Raw genomic sequence first — 6,622 nt, 5'->3', positions numbered from 1 at the left:
GGGGAGAGGGATCGGAGCAGTCAGGGGTCAGGGAGCAGGGGGGTTTAGATGGGTCGGGAGTTCTGGGGAGGGGGTCTGTCAGGGGGCGGGGAGTGGTTGGATGGGGTGTGGGAGTCCCGGGGGTCTGTCGGGGGTGGGGGTGTGGATAAGGTTTTGGGCAGTCAGGGGACAGGTAGGGGGTACGGTCCTAGGGGGGCAGTTAGGATGGGGGGGGGTCTCAGGAGGGGGCAGTCAGGGGACAAGGAGCAGGGAGGCTTAGGTAGGGGGTGGGGTCCTGGGGGGCAGTTAGGGGCAGGGGTCTCAGGAGGGGGCAGTCAGGGGACAAGGAGCGGGGGGGTTTGGAGGTTCTGAGGGGGGCAGAACGGGGGCGGGAAGTGGGAGGGGCAGGGGTGGGGCTAGGGCGGGGCTCCCACCGTCCTCTTTTTTGATTGTTGAAATATGGTAACCCTACTGTTACAGCTCTTGTTCCAGCTTAGGTGGTAGCTAGGGGAATCTTCATGATGACTCTTTCCTCTCTCCACCTTTGTTCTGTTCCACCCCTTTATATATCTTTTGCACGAGGCAGGAACCCTTTGTCCCTCGGGGTTTCCACCCCCCCTCACTGGAAAAGCACCAGGTTAAAGATGGATTCCAGTTCAGGTGACATGATCACATGTCACTGCAAGACTTCATTACCCACTTGCCAGCACACACATATACAGGAAGACTCACAGGTAAAACACATCCATCTGCAGACAATGGTCCTGGTTAATGGGAGTCATCAAGATTCCAAACCACCATTAATGGCCCACACTTTGCATAATTACAATAGGCCCTCAGAGCTATATTTCATATTTCTAGTTTCAGGTACAAGAGTGGTACATTTATACAAATAGGATGATCAAACTCAGTAGATTATAAGCTTTGTAATGATACCTTACAAGAGACCTTTTGCATGAAGCATATCCCAGTTACATTATATTCACTTATCATATTTTTATAAAACCATAGACTGCACAACATCACAGCGGCCTATAACGGTAATCTGCTGGTGGGCCACGAGACGTTTTGTTTACGTTGACCGTCCGCAGGCACGGCCCCCCCACAGCGGCCAGCACGTCCCTGTGGCCTGCACTGCTTCCCACAACTCCCATTGGCTGGGAACGGTGAACCTCGGCCACTGGGAGCTTCGGGGGTCCGTGCCTGTGGACGGTCAATGTAAACAAGACGTCTCGCGGCCTGCCAGCGGATTACCATGATGGGCCACATGCCAAAGGTTGCAGACCCCTGATCTGGATGATGGGATGGATTGCAGCCTCAGCAAGTTCGCAGCTGACACTAAGCTGAGGGGAGAGGTAGATATGCTGGAGGCTAGGGATAGGGTGCAGAATGACCTAGGCAAATGGGAGGATTGGGCCAAAAGAAATCTGATGAGGTTCAACAAGGACAAATGGAGAGTCCTGCACTTACGTTACCTATCAGCTCTGTGTTCTTGGGGAACCAGGGTGCAGTACCCAGCCTGTCTCACTCACGAAAGACACCCCTCCCCCCCCCACCTCTGCTTGAACCAAAGCCGCTCAGAAGAAAGACTTACAAAAAGCAATGGAAAGGCGGTGGGAGACACACCTAACCCCCCCCGCCCACCCCCCGGACAAGGGTGATAGGATTAAGGCAAGTCCCATAGCCTCATTTGCATCAAAGATGGGACAGGGAGGCATCTCTATTAGCATAGACAGGAGAACAGAGATCCCCAGGCAAGAACTGTACTGATCTCTGGAACCAGAAAAACAGGAAAGCACTGAATCCTGGGGGATCTCTGCTCCAGATGTTAATGAACCCACGCCTGCACACACCCAGCTCAGTAGTTATCAGACCAATTCTAGTAATAAATCCTTTATTGCTATCCTGAATAGCTGAAGCTGCATAATTGCATTGCAAGCTCCCTTGAAGGTACATTGCCCATAGCCAGGAATGATCAGCTCCTATTGTCTAGCCTGAACAAAACAACTTTGGTGTACTCCCTTGAGCCATCAATTTACCCACAAACAAATCTAGTCTTCTCCCTTGGATCATTGTAGGGAAAGATCCCTTGGATCTTTCCCTACAAAAACCCCTACCCATGTTCAAGTAAGTACTCTGATGCCTGGATCCAAAATCTGCATAAGTTCCATTGGGACTTCATCTTCTCCTGGCTGATCGTGCTGGGGGCTCTGCCTGTCTCCAGCACTCCGGACGCTCAGCTACCACCATCACCTGGGACCCCCGATCGATTCAAGCTTCACGGGGTGGTGAGAACCTAGCGCGCGCTCTCTCTCTCTCTCTAGGTATAGCCTTCTGATCCTGACTTGTGTGATCAGTTATAGTTTTCTAAACCTGACTTTTATAATCAAATTTGTTAGATTTAATATCATAACTGTTTTGTTTGTTTGGCTCCCCTTGTATGATTATTATCTGGCAATAAATAACTTTCATGGTTAAGCTGCTTGCCTCTCTCTCTCTCTCTCTCTCTGGAGTATTGCGTCCAGTTTTGGGCCCCCCACTACAGAAAGGATGTGGACAAATTGGAAAGAGTCCAGCGGAGGGCAACGAAAATGATTAGGGAGCTGGGGCACATGACTTATGAGGAGAGGCTGAGGGAACTGGGCTTATTTAGTCTGCAGAAGAGAAGAGTGCAGGGGGATTTGATAGCAGCCTTCAACTACGTGAAGGGGGGTTCCAAAGAGGATGGAGCTCGGCTGTTCTCAGTGGTGGCAGATGACAGAACAAAGAGTAATGGTCTCAAGTTGCAGTGGGGGAGGTCTAGGTTGGATATTATGAAACACTATATCACTAGGAGGGTGGTGAAGCACTGAATGGGTTGCCTAGGGAGATGGTGGAATCTCCATCCTTAGAGGTTTTTAAGGCCGGCTTGAGAAAGCCCTGGCTGGGATGATTTAGTTGGTGTTGGGCCTGCTTTGAGCAGGGGGTTGGACTAGATGACCTCCTGAGGTCTCTTCCAACCCTAATCTTCTATGATGAAAACAACCTCTTTATTCCTATTTGATATTCTCCTGTGTATGCATCCCAGGATTGCATTAGCCCTTTTGGCCACAGCATCATACTGGGAGCATCCACCACCAAATCCAAATCTTTTTCAGTGTCATTGTTTCCCAGGATAGAGTCCCTCATCCTGTAAGTATGGCCTGTATTCTTTGTTTCTAGATATGGCTTTTACATTTGAGCATTTTGGGGAAGTTCTAGTTAGGCTAGACTAGATCACAATGGTCCCTTCTGGTCTTGAAATCTATGAATCTCTATATATCATTTGCTTGCTCCTGATCACTTTGTATCAGGAATCTGTCTTCTTCATTATTTACCATTTCCCCAAGCTTTGTGTCATCTGCAAACTGTTTTCTTCCAGGTCATTGATTTTAAAAAAAATGCTAAATAGCTTAGGGCCAAGAATCAATCCCTGCAGGACCACACTAGGAACACACTCACTCAGTGATGATTCCCCATTTACAATTCTATTTTGAGAACTGTCAGTTAGCCAGTTTTAATCCATTTAATGTGTGTAATGTTCATTTTGTATCATCCTAGTTTTTAATCAAAATGTCATGTAGTACCAAGTTAAATGCCTTTTAGAAATCTAAGCATATTACATCAACACTTACCATTATCAACCAAACTTGTAACCTCTTCAACAAAAGATATCAAATTAGTTTAACACAATCTATTTTCCATAAACCCATATTGATTGGCATTAATTATATTACCCCTTCTTTAATTTTTTATTAATAGAATCCCATATCAGCTATTCCACTATTTGGCTAACGATCAATGCCAGGCTGACATGTCTATCACTACCCAGATTGTCCTGTTTACCCTTTTAAAATATTAGCTCAACATTAGCTTTCATCTAGTCTTCTGCAACTTCCCCATTGTTCCACTGAATATCAACATTGACGGTACTGAGAGATCCTTGGCCAATTCTTTTAAAATTCGTGAATGCAAGTTACTCAGACCTGCTGATTTAAAAAATATCTCACTTTAGTAGCTGCTGGTTAACATTCTCCTGAGTTACTATTGGAAATTGTTTCATTATTATGACATCAGTCATAACATGCCTACATCCTGTTCCCCCAAAATCCAGAATAACCCTCTGCTTGTGGAGCACATCTCAAAATTCTTATATTCATAATACTGTCCCTTATGAGGAAGCCTCTCTAAATTATAATTTCTCAGAACAATATCTAGCTACAACAGTAGCAACTTTGTGAAAGTCCTAGAAAATAAAAATGAATGATACCAGGGTACAGAATAGGTGGAATCATGTGAAGGTTTGAAACAACTGATGCAAGAGCCAGTGCTGAAGTTTTATGCACCATGAAGGCCTATTAAAATTTCAGTAGATGCTTCACAGCCTGGGTTAGGTGCCGTGATTTTATAGAAATAAAATGATTGTTGGCAAACAGTGGGGTATGCATCCAAATCACTGACTGATGAGGAAAACACATCTGAACAAATTGAGAAGGAACTTTTAGGAATATTGTTTGCCTGTGAGCGACTCAGTCAATATATTTACAGTCAGACAGTGGGTGTTGAAACAGACCACAAGCCCCTGATAGTATTGTTCGGCAAACCACTAAATGACTGTACCTTACGGATTCAAAGGATGATAAAACTGCAAAAGTATTATTTGGTTATGATCTACAGGTCTGGTAAATTCATGTTGAATGCAGATATACTCTCTAGAGTGGTGACTCCCACTATGCAACCAGAGAAGACTTTGGAGCTAGAGATGCAAGTCTACATAGATCTAAGTGTAATGTCAATTGCTATAGCTAACAAAAAACTGCAACAAATAAGAGGGGAAATGGAAAAAGACAAATCATTGTGGATCCTTAAAGAAGTGATAATTAAAGGGCAGCCTGAAGAAATAAGCAGTTGATGTCCAAGCATAAGAAATGATTAGAATTGCGGACATGAACTTACTGTGGTAGATGGGGTGATTTTCAAGGGCAGCAAGATTGTAACACCAAGGAGCCTTCAGAAAGAAATGCTACAGAAGATCTACGAGGGTCATTTAGGAATTGAGAAGTGCAAGCAATGAGCACGAGAGGTGATGTATTGGCTGCGGAGCAATAACAGAATTACTAAAGTGGTAGGAAACTGCTTTTCATGCTGGAAATACAAGTCATGCCAACAGGCAGAGCTGCTGAGACCTCACCCAGCTCCTCAAAGGCCTTATGAGAAGTTAGGCACTGATTTATTTACCTGGCTATCAAAGGACTATGTAATAGTCACGGATTATTATTCTCTGCATCCTGAAATTCGCCCAGGGCACGGTATTAGTAGTAAAGCAATGATATCCAGCGTGAAGGGGATGTTTTCCAGATATGGAATTCCAGATGAAGTTTTTAGTGATAATGAGATGCAATTTTCCAGCACTGATTGTAGGCAATTTGCCATAGATTGGGATTTTCATCACAAAACATCAAGTCCAAATTACTCCCAATTGAATGGATTTGTAGAAAGGTCTATACGTATAGTAAATAACCTTATGAAAAAGACTTTCAACAGTGGGGGTGATTTGGATAAAGCTTTATGGGTTTACTGAAGTACACATCTGGAGAATGGTTTTTATCCAGCTCAGCTATTATTGGTAATAAAGATCAGGACTAATTTACCCATCACTGATAACTTGATGAAATAAAAGTGGAAGCAGAAATATCATTTTGACAAAAGCGTTCATGATCTCCTATCTCTTAACTCAGGTGCTAGAGTGTGCCTTCGGAATCACACCTCTAATACTTGGGGCCAAAGGGGAAACCATTAGAGAATAGCTGCATCCAAAATCTAATGTAGTCCAGCCAGACAAGGGAACACATTCTGGCATAATTGAAGGGATCTAAGAGTACTCCCAGAAAGTTCCAAAACATTGACAGTAGATGCAGACTCTGGCATTTACCAACTGACTGATCCGTTATCATCAATGGACAAAAGAGAAACTGGCGAGCAACAAGAGAGCAACTCAGACTCTGATGAAAGGCTGATGCTGAGAAGATCAGAGAGGGAGATCAAAAGTCCTGAAATACTCAAAAGACTTGCTATCCTGCCTGGAGAAGGGTGTCTTAGAAGAAAATGAGGGGTAAAGACTCAATCCAGAGTGATGTGCTGGTAACCTCTCCTCTCTAGGTAATTGACAAGTTGGGTATACGGATTGTAGTTTATGGAAATGTTCTAGCTGAGTTGAGAATTTAATGTATGTACCATTAGATGGTTGTTAGTAGTTTATATATATTTTTCAGGAAGAGAGATGTAGAGATATGTTTATCAAAGATTATACTTTAGAGAGGCTCCCTCATAAGGGACAGTATTATGAACATAGGAATTTTGAGATGTGCCCTGGAAGCAGGGGGTTGAAACCAAAGGTAGCTATGCACAGCAGTTCACCATGAATGCTCTTTAGTTCTGTACAAAAGTTTTATTCCTTTCTTATTCCCTGGTTAGTTATTTAATGAACCTCAAGATCATTACAAAGCAACAGAGGGTCCTGTGGCACCTTTAAGACTAACAGAAGTATTGGGAACATAAGCTTTCGTGGGTAAGAACCTCACTTCTTCAGATGCAAGTAATGGAAATCTCCAGAGGCAGGTATAAA

The sequence above is a fragment of the Terrapene carolina genome, unplaced genomic scaffold (genome assembly GCF_002925995.2).
Source record: "Terrapene carolina triunguis isolate 2854851 unplaced genomic scaffold, T_m_triunguis-2.0 Scaffold58, whole genome shotgun sequence".
NCBI classification, from domain to species: Eukaryota; Metazoa; Chordata; order Testudines; family Emydidae; genus Terrapene; species Terrapene triunguis.
This window is presented reverse-complemented; position numbering follows the sequence as displayed.